The sequence below is a fragment of the Eleutherodactylus coqui genome, chromosome 1 (assembly GCF_035609145.1).
Source record: "Eleutherodactylus coqui strain aEleCoq1 chromosome 1, aEleCoq1.hap1, whole genome shotgun sequence".
Classification (NCBI taxonomy): Eukaryota; Metazoa; Chordata; class Amphibia; order Anura; family Eleutherodactylidae; genus Eleutherodactylus; species Eleutherodactylus coqui.
Window position 1 is genome coordinate 460,169,382 of NC_089837.1, and position 17,293 is coordinate 460,186,674.

General features: G+C 51.3%; 1 protein-coding gene across 2 annotated transcripts in view; it reads right to left on the reverse strand.

Annotated features, from left to right (window-relative positions):
* ATF7 (activating transcription factor 7) overlaps positions 1 to 12,488 on the reverse strand; it is a 93,673-nt gene extending 81,185 nt beyond the window's left edge. For both annotated transcript variants that reach the window (XM_066584260.1, XM_066584258.1), the window contains exon 1: positions 12,376 to 12,488. The gene's annotated coding sequence lies outside the window, so the exon portion shown is untranslated. The remainder of the gene's footprint in view (positions 1 to 12,375) is intronic.
* Positions 12,489 to 17,293: the final 4,805 nt, after the last annotated feature.

Genomic DNA, 17,293 nt, shown 5'->3' on the forward strand with positions numbered 1-17,293 from the left:
CCCTCCCGAATATTTGTGGCGGGTCAGAAAGACACGTCCGTCCGCCGGCACGCTACAGAAAGGGCCGAAACGTTCCCAAACAGCAAGTTTACCAAATGCACTTTTAATTGCGTTGTACTTGCCAATTGGTGGTGGACTCGCTGCTGAGATGCCCGATCTTGAGAACAGAATCCCCGTGTCACCCGTCACCCTTACCCCAGGGTTATTGCACCTCCACGGGGAGGAGATGACGGAATGGAGCACTAGTGCTGCGGAGACACCTAAGCAGGTACCACTCGACTATTTCTGTGAGTCCAGTTGAGTCACAGTGGGGTGGGACACAGGACCCCCCTTTTCGAGATCGTCAGGGGTCTCAATGGTGGGAACCCCACGATCAGCAACTTATCTTAACTTGCAGTTGCGGCACAAACCCTTTAGACACCCAGAAATGCCGGACCGCTGCAGGAACCGAGCTGACTCTCTTATAGCCAATGGGGTGCGTTCGGCACAGTTTGGTTCTGGTATTATGAGACGGATCCGTTAATCCAGCGGATTCTGTTTTTCTTGCTCCATTATGGGAGCAGGAAAACTGAATCCCTAGTGCAGATGTGAATTTTGTCCTGAGGGTGGCGCAGCATGTTAAGGCAGCAGAAATGCAGTCCTAAGCTCTCACCCATGACCTGAAGGTTGTGAGTTCAATCCCCGCTTGGTTGAGATAGCAGATTCAGGTTGACTCAGCCTTCCATCCTTCTGAGGTTGGTAAAATGGGTACCCAGCTTGGTAGGGGGGCAATATATAAATTACCTGATAGCACTGTGGAATAAGTTGGTGCTATACAAATAACAAAGACTTATTTATTTAACACAGGTAATAAAATGGCACGGATTTTATGCGTTAAGTGCACAAATATATTAGGACGACTGTCGGGCACTAAAGCGCCTCCCAGTCCTCCTGTGTAAGCCAAAGTGGAAGTTGATTTTACAAAGCAGCTCTCCAAACATGGCAGCTTTCTTTCAAACAAGCGCCCCCCCCTTGTTCATTGGTTGTGTCTGGTATTGCAGCTCAGCTCTCATTCACTTCAATGCACCTGAGCTGCAGCGCACCACACAACCCAAGGACAAGGGTGCCGCTCTGTTTTGAAGAAAGCAGCCGTGTTTATTTAACCCTGGACAACCCCTTTAAGAATCCATTGTGGGTTGCCTAGTGAGGTCCTAGCAGTTATTAAAGGGGTTGTCCCACAAAACTATATCAGTATTTAGCAATGTCAGATAGGCTCAGTGCCGAGAACCGTCAGCTGTCTCCTGCTCCTGCGCGGCGTCGATCTGCCATTGGATATCGCTACACCCGTGGACAGGGAGCCTTAGTGTCCACTGCCTGTTGTCATGTGAAATCTGTCTTTAGTTACATAGATAGGAGAATAGGACAGGCTGCAGTTTATCTCGCCAGATCTTTGGTCCAATTGAAAGAATCTTAGTACATGGGTTCTTGTAAACGGCCGATAGGAGTGTGAATAGACTCCAAGATATACCAGGGAGTGGCGAACTGTGTAAAGTGTGAGCAAAGGCTGCCATGAATAAGAGAGGTTTGCCAATAACCATTGCTCAGGAATAAGCCCTATACAAGAGAAAACAGGCCAGTTTAGCCGACTCATCGAGATTCACCAAGAATACCTTCACAAAGGTCTGTTTTTTCGGCAATTTTTCATGCAGTTTTTTTTAAGCCAAACCCAAAAGTGGATTGATATGGCATGAGAAACTGAAAGGAGTGTGTGAAACCACCTAAGGCTTTATTCAGACAGCCGTACTGTGAGATACGCCCAAGACTCTCAGGCACAACTGGCATCGGACGGACCACAGACACCTCCAAGCCTCCAAAACGCACATAATTACATGATAACCAGCAAACTGATGATGAAGTCCAACAGACGTGCATGTGTGATTGTCGCAGGTAGGAGCGCTACTACTGCTGTAAAACAGCCTGTTAAGGGAGGCTGTCAGCTCGTACAGGCTGTCCAAACCGCAGGCATCATGTTATAGAGCCAGAGGAGCCGAGAAGATTGATATATATAGTTTTATGGGAAAAGATTCAGTAGAACTTGTATTATATTCATTTATATCTCTGCACATTCTGAGCTGAACAGTCCAGTGGGCGGAGCCATCAGTGATTGGCAGCTGTGAAGGACTACATACAGGGGCAGCTGTCAATCACTGATAGCTCCGCCCACTGGACTGCAGCTCAGGATGTGCAGAGATGTAAATGAATATAATACAAGTTCTACTGAATCTCTTCCCATAAAACTATATATCAATCTGCTCGGCTCCTCCTGCTCTATAGCATCATGCCTGCAGGTTGGACAGCATGATTAACTGACAGTTTCCCTTTAAATACATGCAGTTTTGCCCCCTTCTTTTCTGCTATCACTGCAGTTTATAAAGTGCAACTAGATCCTCCACAGCAAATGTGAACAGTTTCAGCACATAGCCCATTACCCACAGAAGTAGGTGGAGGGTCTAAGCACAATACGATTGAAATCCCTTTTAGAAACATATAGGCATCACCAAAACTTACGTTTCTAGCCCATGTGGCGCTCTGATCTGAACCGATCATCTATGATTTTCTACCAAAACTAACTACTTTTCAAGAATCATTGTTTCCACTTGTTACAAATACATCATTAGAGGTTGTTTCATAACCCATAAGCCCAATGTACCTTATGCAGCACGACTGTAAACATGTATCTTGCTTCCTGGTATTCCACCCTGGCGGAGGTCCAACAGGCGGTCATGTGACCCCATCCTCCAGGGTGTTTTCGCCGGTTTTGCAGACATTATGTACATTATGTCACTAGTGATACAGCGTTCACGCCTGGCTGAAGCCGCAGCTGGGTCATCATCAACGCACATGCGCGGTATGGAACGGCGCCCGCTCCATAGACTGTAGTAGAGTAGTGGGTGGGACACTTTTATGGCTACTTGAGAAGGACGGAAGTAATGCTGGCATGGTGGGGTAATGCCCCCATTGGGAGGAAGAGGATGTCACACTGCATCGGGCCCGAGAACGCGGCCGCAACGCTGAAGACTGGAGGAAAAGGAACATGGACACAAATATATTGGTGCTAAAACAGCTTGCGGGACTCGATAATGCCAGGCGGGAGTCTGCTGGGGTCAAATAAGGCCAAATTTGGAGTGGGACAACCCCTGTAGTAGAGGGGGCTTCACGTGAAAACAACTCTAGGAACAGGAAACATTCTGAATAATTCTATGCAGTCAGGAAGAATAGACCCTTGTAATATTAGGCCTCATACAGACGAGCGTATCGCGCCCCAATGGCAATAACTCATATTTAACACCCCCCTTCATTTTTACCGGAGTCTTTATTTCTAGACTAACTTTGGCCCAATGCTTAGGGACGGATTATTGCTGCAGAATTCGTGGCCAGATGCCTGCAGCAAATTCCGCAGCAATGTCAGTCTATAGACATGCCATGCTAAGGGATCCTTCCCTGCCCACGGACAGAAATCTAAATATCCGCTCGCAGGGAAGAATCACAGCATTTTCTATTCCCTGCAGAAAATCGGTCAATGGAAGCAGTCCGTCCCGGGGTGAGTCGCCACGGATCATCGCCGGCAGAGTCTTGCCTGCAGTGCGCATAAAAAAACGTCAGAAACTCTCGCCGTGGATCCGGACAGGGTCTCTGGGCGGCACCGGGTCTGATTCCGCTGCGAGATTCCACAGTCGGAATTTGACCCGGTCGTGGGCATGAGGCCTTTGTCAGTGAGATGTCGTATGAGAACTATATATATGTACACACAGTAGAGTAACCATCAGAGACTCACAGTCATGGCTACCAGAATGAAAGGGGAACGAACGCTAGAAATAAAGTTTCTCGTAAAGTGACCAACTTCACATCTAAATAGATTTATGCAAAAACATTTACACCCACACACAAAATAGCACGTTGGCAAAGAACGCCCGCAGGGAACCCCAGAAAAGGGATGTGTAGCTTTCATGTTTCTTGGAGTTAAAACGTAACTCCAGTAGAGTCCATGGTTTCCCCGGTGAACCGTCACCTGTACTCGCAATGTCCGATACCACCAGGGGAAAGAAGAGAGAATGTGTGTGGCCTGCTGCAGAGCAATAATCCAGCAGAGCCCTCGCTGATAACCAAGAGCCTTATTAAGGGTGCGTTCACATGCTGTGTATTATGGTGCGGATCCGAATCAAAGACCTTATCAAAATTAGCACCATTTGATGCAGGTTTTAATGCGGCTTTGCAGCAGATTTCATTTTTTCCGCACCAGTGGTACAGTTCTGAAACAGTTTTTCGTGCGAAGTTTGCTGTGGATTTTGGAAAATCCTCACCAATGAGCGCATCACCACATGTCCCAGAATAGACCACAGCACTCATTGGTCCAAAAAAGTATATCCTCAGGATAGTTCATCAATATCAGATCAGCGGGGTCTGCCACTGCGAATCCCCATGGATCAGTTGATGAGAAGCTCAGAATGTGTGCACCTCTCACACATTCACGTCAATGGGAGAGAGCTACAATACCAAACTAGACCACTGTGCTATGGATGGCGCTGTGACAGTTTGACTGAGCAGCAGCTCCCCCTCCCCTCCATCTGCTACTGATGACCTTTCCTGAGGATGTGAGTAAAAGAAATGAAAAAGGAGGGTGGAGCAAGACCCAGTGAGGGTGGTGGAATATTTATGTGCTTTTTCTCCCCTGCCCTCCTGCACACAGGACCTCCGACACATCCAATACATCTTTGGAGTCGTGTCACCCCCAAGCATCCTGTTGTCCTATCCAGCCGAACTGACGAAGGGGTTCTTCCCCGAAACACGTATTCTATTGCTGGTTTTTAATTTGTGAAAAAATAATAAAAAAGAAGTGCTTTCACCATCACACATTGGACTTTGATGTACATCTTCTAGAAGCTTAGAGGGTTGCGCCTCCATACCATTTCTTTTCACATCCTTTTTCCTGAGGATAGCATGCCAATAGTTTTGATCCTGAAAAATTCCTTAAAGGGGTTGTCCCGCGCCGAAACGGCTTTTTTTTTTTTTTTGCATAGGCCCCCCCGTTCAGTGCAGGACAAAACCCAAGGGATGTGGTGAAATAAAATTTAAAAAAAATTTACTTACCCGAATCCCCTCTCTGCATCTTCTTCTTTCTTTTTCTCCAAGATGGCCGCCGGGATCTTCGCCCACGATGCACTGCGGGTCTTCTCCCATGGTGCACCATGGGCTCTGTGCGGTCCATTGCCGATTCCAGCCTCCTGATTGGCTGGAATCGGCACACACGATGGGGCGGAGCTACTCGATGACGCGTAGAAGGGGGCGGAGCCAGAACGCCACTCGTGCCCGGACCGACCAGAAGGGAGAAGACCCTTCTGCGCAAGCACGTCTAGACGGAGCCATGGAGACGGGGACGCCAGCAACGGAGTGGGTAAGTGAATAACTTCTGTATGGCTCATATTTAATGCACGATGTATATTACAAAGTGCATTAATATGGCCATACAGAAGTGTATACCCCCACTTGCTTTCGCGGGACAACCCCTTTAAGGGTGTTTTCCAGCACCACACTTAATACTTGATCGTTGGGGCTTCACTGCTCAGGACCCCCACCAAACAGCTGATTGAAAGAAATCACAGCGGTGCTTGGATGAGCGCCTCAGTCCATACTAGGCACAGCACCGTACACTGTATAGCGGATCTGCCTGGTATTGCAGCTCAGTCCCATCTATTTGAATGAGACCGAGCTGCTCTAAGGTGATGCAACTCATGTAAGCGACGTCACAAAGATGAGAAAAGGCCACGGCGCTCACCCAAGAGTCGCAGCCTGTTCAATCAACTGACCGGTGGGGATCGCTAACGGCGAACTTCACCAATCAACTACTGATGACCTACCCTGATAATAGGTGATCGATAGTATTCTCTGTAAGACTAAAAAAAAAAAAAATTTGATTGTTAAAACGTTACTTGTTTGGTAGATAGGAGTCACGTGTTGCATGGAGGGGATATAAGACGATAACCAGTCATTTTAGGCAACTAAGACCTAAACTGCACATTTATGAAAACCCACTGTAACGATGGGGAATGTTTGATCACCTCTGAAGGCGCGCTATTTTACTGCAAGTCCGACCTAACAAATCAGGATATGGAGAGAGGATCCTGGAAAACCAGAATGTAACCACATACGAGACACAGCAACGCAAAGGGGGCACCCGATACTGCAGACCCAATCAGCCCGTCATACTACTACAGGAGACCAGAAGAAAGGCCGGGGTCACATGGGCAGATTTTAGTTGCTGAATCCGTGATCGCTGTCCATGCGGGAGATCTGCGGTAAAACACGGGTATTTTAAGGCATGCATTTTCAATTTTTCCTTCACACTCGCAGATATGAATTGCGTATTTCGTGAGCGGCAAAAATATTGCAGCATGTTCTATGGGCCCCATTGAAGCCAATGGATGCGAGGGTTCCGTCATCCATATGCAATGAACATTCCGTATGAGCGGCGGAAACTCTTGTAACTTCAGAGAAACATAGAAAAGCTGGAATGCCGGCTGGAGGGGAGGGAGACTTCTCTTCCGCACGGACGATATGCTGTGCATAGCGTACATCCACGCGCAAAGATGGTCGCATCTGCGGTCTTACACGATCATTTGCAATTCCTTTCCGCAAATGCTCGCAGGAAATCGGCATGTGGAATCCGACCTGTTCGTGGGAGCCCGACGAAATGGAAGGCGTTTTCTGACCAGCATAATTTTCCAACCATAGCGGTCATCTACTACAACGCCCACAATCCTTAATGGGGTTGTGCCAAGCTATAAAGTCATTCCTATCCACAGCACAGGGGATGCCTTTATGATAGGTGTAGGTTTGACTGCTAGGACCTCCTCTGATCTTAAGAAGGAGGGTCTGGTCAGACCCCAAGTGAATGAAGCGGAGGTCAAGCATGCGCACCGCTGCTCTAGTCACTTCAATGATAGCACCAAAGGTTGCCGAAGCCAGTAACCCAGTAACCTCTTATGCTGCCATTGAAGTGGATGGAGTGCTGGCACACCTGCGCCACCTCCGCATAATGCACTATGTGACCAACCTGAACCCCATTCCCCGATCGGTGTAGGTCCCCGTGGTCTGACCCCACCAAAGTTATCTCCTATTTTATAACATGGCAGAACCCCTTTAATGGTGACTTGTTCCTGTCCCCCAACCCATCTCATCAATACTTTAGTTGGACATTACAAGCCATGAACAGGACCGGAAGATGGCCGTGGCGATGGGGAAAGGGCGCCAAGTGCTGGAAAGCGGGTTTATGAGATAGATGGCGGAGGAAGCAGATCAGCACGGAATAAGTACAGCAAAACTACTCAGAAAAGCTTTATTGCTCCTAGTTAGGTTTAAAAGGGCAGAGTTTAAAAAAAAAAGTCCAGGAATCCCCTTAAAGGGGTTTCCCAGGGAGAATACTATTTACGACCTATCCTCAAGATAGGTCATCAATAGTTGATCGGCTGGGGTCTGTTGCTCGGGACCCCGATCAATCAGCTCATTGTTTGCCCACTGACAGCGCCGCAATTACTGAGGTCGGAGTGGAAGCCTCTGCTCCGACCTCTATGAAGTGGACGGTGCTTGGAACTGCAAGTGCAGCTCTCATTGTAATTGTGTATGTAAAGCATTTAGTACGCACCCATCGAGAACAATAGGGCTCTATTGCACTGAATACATGGTAAAATAGAAAATGCTGCGTACTTGTGTATTAAATGCAATGAAAACTGCGGTACTGGTGTAGGATGTCGCCACCGGAAGTACGGGGTGGTGACATAATACAGCAGTGTGAAATTTTAGTACTGCCCCCAGCTTCTGATTGGCTGGGAGCATTTGATTGGCTGGAGGCCTGTCACCCGTAAGGCTGGGAGCAACATGCTGGGCTGTGACGTTGCAGTGCTCAGGGCTGTGTAACAGGCCGTCACGCGCTGTCCCCAGCTTCAGCGGAGGTGGCTGCTGACAGCAACTCCACTCCTCTGCTTCCACTGCCTTCAGCAGCAGTCATGGGCGCCGTTGCCGAGAGGACCATGGGGAACGGAGTAGCAGTCAGCGGCTGCATCCCCCTTCGCGCTCCAAGGGCGCCGCTGCCGACAGCCGCACTCCGTTGTCCAATGGAGTGCAGGGTATGGATGTGCAGGACTTGCAGGTGAGAGCGCAGAGGGGAAGGGGGAGACATTTGCGTGGTATGGAGGGTTAGGGTTACTTTCACTGTTAGGTTTACTATTAGTTGTAATAATGTAAGCCTAACAGTGAAACTGCCCCGAACCCTCCATGCCACGGCAAAACTCCTTCCACGCTGCTGTTGGCCACTGAGCTGTGACAAGGGCGTTCCTCCATCAAAGCCCTATCAAACCCCTAGCATCCGGTGGCGTCAAGGTACAACAGTACAACAACAAAATCAATGTATTTGAATTGCAGCGATGTACCAGCCTGGCCTAAAGCTAAGTAGGCGGGACAGACATCTGTCTGGGATGGTTTAGTGATCCTGCACTCCGCTCGCCAGGCCAGTCTCAAGCAAGGCTTTGGAGGACTATATAGACGTCACATGCGCGGGTAAATCACACTCTGGCGAGCATTATATCAGGCCCCGTTTCACGGCCCGATCCGCTCATGTGTAGGAAGCCAAGTTATATATCACACATTTGTCTACAGGATCGGGCTGCAAGATACAGCGGACACCCTGGAGGACATCTATGGCCTAGAAAAAAAATGGCTGCACGTCCTGCTTTTTCGGCGATTCCTGTTCAAGAATCGCCCATTATTTTCTATAGGAGCGTGAAAAAAAAAGTTGCGCTGGCATGACGTGCCACCTGCAGGTAAGTGCAATGTGTTTTCTAGTAGATTATTAGAACCGCACTTTTTTCGTTCCAGATGTAAACCTGATGCAAATCTCAAATTTTTTGCGCAAAAACACAAACACAGGAAAATTGCAGGGAAACTGAACTACTCGCCCATGTAAATACAGCCTAAGGTTATCTTCACGTGGCAGAACCCTTCAAGGGAAAACTGGCAGAAACTGGCGCTTTTTAAAGGGGTATTCCCATCTCGGGCATCCTAGGTCCCTGTATGTGAAACAGCAAAGCAAAGCATTCACCCATAAGAGGTTTACTTCCAAAATGCTCCGTTCTCCAGATATTGCAGGAATTGATTCCTCTGGTTGTTTACTGCTTGTTGCCAGGGAAACCGTGGAATCCGGCGCTTGTACACTTCTTACCCCCATCTGATGGCCGGGATCTCAGGAAGACATGTGCATCCGCTACCATAGTGATCCATTTCTGTTTCCCTGGCAACAAGCAGTAAACAACCGGAGGGCAGAGGAATCAAGAGCTGCAATATCTGGAGAACGGAGCATTTTGGAAATCCACATCTTGTGGGTGAGCGCATGGTTTGGGAATTTTGCGTATATTGAACTAGTATTCCCAAGATGGAAATACCCCTAGAAAGGAATATTTCTGCAATGACTTTGTATTCCTGCCACCATGGATTAGCTTAATGGTCATAGATTGTATAAAGTCACAGTGCAGGGTGTATGCGGGCGAGAGGACATAGTGTATGCGGGCGAGAGGATGCCCTCTTGTTCCTTCCAGACCCCCCCACCCTGAGAAGCGTCACGCTGACCCCCGCTCTCGGGGTCCCTACAACGCACTTACTATATAGTACTTGTTCTACCACAGTCACACTTGGAGGAGTCAGCTTTCACTGAAGAATAAGGCAAAGATTACAGTAAATCCCCGGAGATTACACAATGAAGAAGGGCAAAATAGAGCGAATGCAAATATTGGCTTCAGCGGAGCCGCTGGCATGGAGCGCACTAATCACCGCACAATACCCTACAGCAGGCGCTACGTGGAAGGGAAGGGGGGAGGGAAATGCCGGGGGGCAACTCAGGGGCACCGGCTGCAGAATTATCAGGCAACACTGAGGGGGTCCGTTGGAAACACACCGGGGCAGCAGAAAAAAAGGCTTGGCATCAATCGTTGGTAGCGGGGGCCGACAACAGGAAGCAACTACCACTAAGACTGACCAGCTGTAATGGGCACTCATTGGCCGGGCTCACACGGGCGGGTCAGATTCCGGCTGTGACCTTGCATACAGCACTTTACTGTATTGCGGATGACCACGGAGGGGCACAGGGGGTCATGCGCACTACAGGGGTTTTTGCTTTGTTTGTATTTCCCGTGCCATCACTTAGCAGTAAAGCGGGCACCCGCAGCCCGTACTCAATGGTAATTGCAGATGGGCTGCGGGTCGGAAGCCTTCACTGACATCAATGGAGGCCGGCCAAGCGGATGCCGCGGTACAATAGAGCATGCTGCGATTTTTTCCTCAGATTGCGGAATACGTAATTCGTATCTGCGGGTGTGAAGGACAATGGAAAATGCATGACTTTCAATGTCTGCGTTTCACCGCGGAAAATCTGCGCAAATGCTGATTGCAGGATCAAATCCGCTCGTGTGAGCCTGACCGTAGTGGCACAAAAACACTTCCAACATTGGGCATCTGAATAGAAACTCACAGGCACCGAGTAAGAAGGGCAAAAGCGCCCAGCACCGGGCAAAAAGGGCACATGAACTCAACATTTGGGAGCCCTAGGAGGCAGCAGACAAGCCAGCAGTGGGCGGCCGCCAGGGAGGAGGAAGGCAGCCAACACTGGGCAGACCACCAAGGAGGGAGCAGACAACCAGCACTGGACAAGGTGGCAGACACCCCAGCTGGTGGGCACAGAGAAGGGGGTGGGGGAGCAGACATCCCAGTTGAGGGCACAGAGAACGATGGGAATGGGGGGTGGTGGTGGGGGGCAGACATCCCAGCAGCGGGCACAGAGAAGAGGCAGACATCCAAGCAGTGGGCACAGAGAATGAGGTGGTGGTGGTGGGTAAGGGGCAGACATCCCAGGTGAGGGCACGGAATGCCGGGGGGCAGACATCCCAGCAGCGGGCAGCCCTGAGATGGAGCAGACACCCTACATCAGGGAGCCCACCAAGGGAGGAACAGGTACCACACCGGGAGATGTGGAGCGGGCACACACCCAGCACCACCAGGGAAGGAGAAGACATCCCAGCAGCGGGCGCCCAACATCAGGGGGCAGCAGGTATCCCAGCACAAGGCACAGAGAAAGCAGACACCCTGCACCAGGGAGCCCACCAAGGGAGGCACAGGCATCCAGCGCCAGGCACGGAAGGGACATACACCCCGCACTGGGGAAGAGCTGGCACGGAGGGGGCAGGCACCCCCCCCCCCACTGACGGGGGAGGGGGCACGGAGGGAGCATACACCCTGCACTGAGGGGGAGCAGGCACCCCCCCCCCCCCACTGATGGGGGAGCAGGCACGGAGGGGGCATACACCCTGCACTGACGGGGGAGCGGGCACCCAGCGCCAGGCACGGATGGGGCACACACCCCACACTGGGAAGGAGCAGGCATACACCCCGCACTGACGGGGAGCGGGCACTCAGCGCCAGGCACGGATGGGGCACACACCCTGCACTGGGGAGGAGTGGGCACTGAGGGGGCATACACCTTACACTGAGGGGTAGCAGGCACGGAGGGGGCATACACCCTGCACTGAGGGGGATCGGGCACACACCCAGCAATGACGGGGGAGCGGGCACGGAAAGGGCATACACCCTGCACTGAGGGGGCATACCCCCGCACTGACGGGGGAGCGGGTACCCAGCGCCGGGCACGGATGGGGCACACACTCTGCACTGGACAGGAGCGGGCACTGAGGGGTAGCGGGCACACACCCTGCACTGGGGAGGAGCGGGCACGGAGGGAGCATACACCCTGCACTGAGGGGGAGCGGGCATGGAGGGGGCATACCCCCGCACTGACGGGGGAGCGGGTACCCAGCGCCGGGCACGGATGGGGCACACTCTGCATTGGGCAGGAGCGGGCACTGAGGGGTAGCGGGCACACACCCTGCACTGGGGAGGAGCGGGCACGGAGGGAGCATACACCCTGCACTGAGGGGTAGCGGACAAGGAGGGGGCACACACCCTGCACTGAGGGGGAGCGGCACCCGGCGCCGGCAGCCCACCCGGGGGGAGCAGACAGTGTTGGCTGGGAGCGCAGACAGCCAGTCTGTAAAGCGTCCACTCTGTCCCAGGCCGTTAATCCCGCCTCTCCACAAGTTCTTATTGGCTGCGCTCCCTGTCACTTGATCCTACTCCGCCTCCTATTGGCTGTTCCTAGCAGCCCCCAGAAAGGGGGGGCGTCTCCCAGGCTCGGGCCCTCTCTGGACCTCTGGGGTATTCGAGGCGTTGTGTCGGTCAGACGGTCGGTGACATGCAGTGTGTGCGCTACGGACAGGTCAGCTCGCGGTCGCCGTCGCTTACCGTGTCGAGTCTCCCGTTTCCTTCGAGTCCCGGCCCCGCTCTCCTCCGCCAGCAACCTACAGCAGCGCGGGCGCCCCGATCCTCAACTCTCGCGAGAACAGCCTGGGCGGGGCAGCCCCTGCCTCGTGACGTGCGGCGCTTCCAGCTGACTGTCAGGGGATCGGGGCGGGGCCTGGCACTGACAACTTAAGGGGCGGAGTTATGATGACTGACAAGAATGCGAGTGGGCGGAGCAGACTGACGGCAGAGGCCGTGGTATGCGGTGACCGGCTGTCTATGGGAATTCTTGGTGTGTATAGATGGAGAGCGCCCTCTGCTGGCTATGCCGTGTTATGACAAGTGCGTATGTAAAAGTTGAGTCGTTGTTTGCAGACGGGCTCAGCTGTGTCCTGTCCATCAGGTAGAGTACGGACTCCTAAAATTTCCTACGCAATTATCAATTATAATTGGACATAAATATGATGAACTTGATTCTTGAAAACTCTTGTGAGAAAAGGCATCAGTGTTGCCATAGCAACCGATCAGATCACTTTATTTTGCCTGCAGGGCATTTGTGCAACGCCCATGGACTTCTATGGGAACCTTTGGTGTGCAAATACGCAGAAAGAACACGTTCTACTTTTTTTTTTTGCACAACCAAATGGTGCGTCAAATCTAGAAATGCGAATGAACCCATTAAAATAAACAGGTTTTATTCTCTTGTGTATCGCACATAAATTTGGTGCATGCAAATCCATCCATGTGGATCTAGCCTTATGTTCGTTCCGTGCTTAAAGGGGTTCTCCAGGCAGCGCCCGCTATTGGAGCCGGCATGCACTGCAGCAGAATGTAAGCCACTGCTCCGACCCCTGTGTAGTGGCCGACGCTCGTAATTACAGATGGGTTCTCATTGAAATCAGTGAGACCTGTGCCTGCAGTTACAAGCGCTAGCCACTACACAGAGGTCGGAGCAGTGGTTTCCATTCTGCCCCAGTGCATGCCAGGAAAGTGAGAAAGCGCCGTTCTCCCCCCAAATATGTTTTTTTTGCCATCAGATTTCATTCAGTCGTTTAGTCAGATCCCAAAGAAATCTGTGGTTTAGTGGAGGCGCTCTTGTAGTTCTGCACAATATGGAGCCATAATATAGCGGTGTGCAGGGATTTCCAACCATGGTGCCTTGGTGTGCTGTGAGAAGTTCCTAGGGGTGCCGTGGGAAAGGAAAGAGTTTTTTTGTCCATGGGTGATGGGCGCTAAAGTTTTTGCCAAGGTGTGCCACAAGCTGAAACCGGTTGAGAAGTACTTAGCATAAGGCCTAAAGCAGCCCTCAGTTACCCCAATGGTTGTATTGAGCCAAACCTAAATCTCCATAGGGTTATGTAATGATGTAAATTCAGTTCACTGGAGCCAAGGGCCTGAGTTAAGCTGGGTTCAAATCTGTGCTGGAACCTCTGGCCACAGATTCGGGACAAAATACCATAAAAAGTAGGGGTGCGCTCAGCCAGGCCTTTCCTTCTCCGCGCACGGAACCTCCGCCGTAGATGTGAAAGCACATTAACATGGACACTACAACCAGCCCACATTTGAAAGCGGCCTAAAGCCCCCCACACAGTAGCTTATTTTTTCTATAGGCTTCTCTAAAGGACATGGAGAATACTGGGAAAAAACTGCATGTTCCAAGTGTAACAAAATAAACACACTATCGAATAACAAGTCAATTGATGTATTTTTAAAGGGCCCCACACAGTTTTTTTGGTACTGGTGTATCTTGTCTCCACCACAAAAATGGGTGGAGACCTAAGATTGTGTTGTGGGAGGTATAAGGTACGCCCACAGCTTTTGATTGGCTGGGCTGTGCGATACCCTCTTGTCTCAGCTTCAAGCGGCTTTCCCGCCGGCCTCCCTGCAATGGGCCCAGCTGTAATTGTGTTGCCGGCAGCCTCCCTGCAATATAGCGTTCCATCCCCGCGCCCCAGAAGCGTAGTTGCCAGAGAAGAGACTGAGAGCGGGTGGCAGCCAGGAGCACAGAGCGCTGGGGGAGAGTGAGGGAGTGCAGGCACCTGGAGAGGAAACTGATAACGGCGGCCAGGAAGGACATTGACAGAGCAGACAAAAGCACGGAGAAGAGAACAGCGCCAGGGGAGAGTGAGGTAGTGCAGCTTCGTTACATGACACGGCGTGAGGGACACAGTTACAGCGGGACCGTGAGTGGAGGATGCCAGGGGGCGGGAGGTGGAGGAGCAGAGTGACAGCAGAGATGCGAGCAGGGACGCCAGGGCAGAGGGAGCCGATGGTGACAGTCACAGCGGCCCAGGGAGCACAGGCAGCAGCTTCGGCATGGGAGACTCACAGTAGCAGTGGGGTCAGCATAGCAGATGGGAGGCGAAACACTGAGAGCAGCGTCTTCAGCTGGGGAAGATGGGAGCGCTGTTGTGGGCGTCAACAAGCCCTCCCTTACAACTCAACCAGGCCAACCCATATCTCCACCCATTCTTCCGGTGGAGAAAAGATACACCAGAACCCAGTTTTTTTCCCCTACATGTCATAGAATGGTAGAGTTGGAAGGGACCTCCAGGGTCATCGGGTCCAACCCCCTGCTCAGTGCAGGATTCACTAAATCATCCAAGACAAATATTTGTCCAGCTTTTGTTTGAACATTTCCATTGAAGGAGAACTCACCACCTCCTGTGGTAACCTGTTCCACTCATTGATCACCCTCATTGTCTAAGGCCGCCTGCACACGGGCGGAAATCCCGGGATTTCCGCCGCTGAAAGTTTGCATAGAAGTGCATTACAATACGCACTCCTATGCAGACGGCCGCGGTTTGGCCGCACGAAATCTCGCGCGGCAAACAAACCGCAGCATGTCCTATTTTTGTGCGGGGCACGCACTCACCCGGCCGCCGGCTCTGGTCTGCGCATGCGCCGGCTGCGGCGCAGCCGGCACATGAAGGAGCTGGGGCCGCCAGGCGCGGGAGAGTACGCGCTCGTCCCTGCAGGCTCTCGGGTCGGGTCCCGCGGCGAGAATTCTCGCTGCCGGATCCGACCCGCTCGTGTGCAGGCGGCCTAATATCGAATCTATGTCGTCTGCCTTTCAGTTTCATCCCATTGCTTCTAGTCTTTCCTTGTACAAATGAGAATAGGGCTGATCCCTCTGCACTGTGACAGCCCTTCAGATATTTGTAGACAGCTATTAAGTCTCCTCTCAGCCTTCTTTTTTGCGAGCTAAACATTCCCAGATCCTTTAACCATTTCTCATAGGACATGATTTGCAGACCGCTCACCATCTTGTAACTCTTCTCTGAACTTGCTGCAGTTTATCGGTGTCTTTTTCTTAAATTTTAGTGCTCAAGAGATGGGTCTTTTAAAAAGTGACTTATTATTGGATGAGATGGAAAGACTCCACAATAGGTTAAAGGAGGCACATCAAACTCCTGTCATCTGCCCTCACTTCAGCTGTAGTGACGTCCAGTCTGGATGGAGCTCCTGTTTCTCTACTACGATATGCAAAAAAGAATCATGCCTAAAAATACCCATCATCCACGAAACTGATTTCCCACGCGTCTGCGCCGCCTTGTAGAAAATGCAGAGTTTCCAAAACACAGGAACAACTGTAACAAACAGCGCAGCTGCCAATATCATGCCAACAGCAACATCTTGGCAGCGTCTTCAAGCAGCTGTTCAGAAGTAACCATTGCACTGCTTCTATGTTACCACTGATTAGTATCACACCTAACTTACAGATCAGCAACATATTAACTAGGTCTGCAGCATCTGGAATTATTTAGCTACATTAGCCCGCCTGCAGACGAGCGGGTCGGATCCGGCGGCGAGAATTCTCGCCGCGGGACCCGACCCGAGCGCCTGCAGAGACGAGCGCGTACTCACCTGCGCCCGGCGGCCCCGGCTGTTTCATGTGCCGGCGCATGCGCAGACCAGATCCAGCGGCCGGGTGAGTGACGTTTCTGTGCGAGGCTCTGCGAGCCCCGCACAAAAATAGGACATGCCGCGGCTTGTTTGCCACGCGAGATTTCGCGCGGCCAAACCGCGGCCGTCTGCATAGGAGTGCGTATTGTAATGCACTCCTATGCAGGCTTTCAGTGGCGGAAATCCCGCCGCGGGATTTCCGCCCGTGTGCAGGCGGCCTTACTCAGCCCTGGTTCTAACAATTGCAAGCAGAGTCTGATTTAGTTCAATGCATTTGTAGCCCCCAAAACACTTGGACAACAGTGCTGGTCACTGACCCCCATTATTTGGTCCGCACCCTATTTTGATATTATGACATAGCTTGAAAAGTTCAAAAGTCAGCTCCAAAATCGTGCAAAACTTGCAATGTCTGTCACCTCCAGGGAAGAAACCAGGCAAAGAGTGAGCGTACTCACCTGTAAGTGTACTTGTAGTGCATTGTTAGGTTATGCTGCTGGGACCTGTAGTACTATGGTTTTTAGCAGCATAGCTCCACAGGTGTGGAATGAATCAGCTGGCTGGGTGTGGTGATCTCCTGTTAGCCAATCGCCCATGTCTTTGATCACATATATACCCAGCTCCTGTCAGTGTCTGTTGCAGCTTGTTGTGTGTTTGGTGTCTTGTTGGTTCATGTCCGTTCTTACGTTTATTTTCTATCAGTTTTATGTCAGTTTGTCTCTGCTTTGTCATTTGCCATTTTTGGGCTAGGGTGGCCCTTAGGGTCCTCTAGTAGATGTGTTTTGCTAGTGTAGGGACCGCAAGACACAAGGAGTCTTGTCGTGACCTTGCAGCCTAAGTTCATTGGCCAATTTATGAACCAATACCTTGTACTTTTATAGATAAATCATGTGTTTGTGTGCTGGAATACAAGGTGAGTGTTTTGGTCATTTGTCAGTCCCTATGTTATGTCTGACCGTCAGTCCAGTCCGCAGTATGCCCTTCTCTGTCCGGTTGGTGTTTCCATCAGTACGTCCAG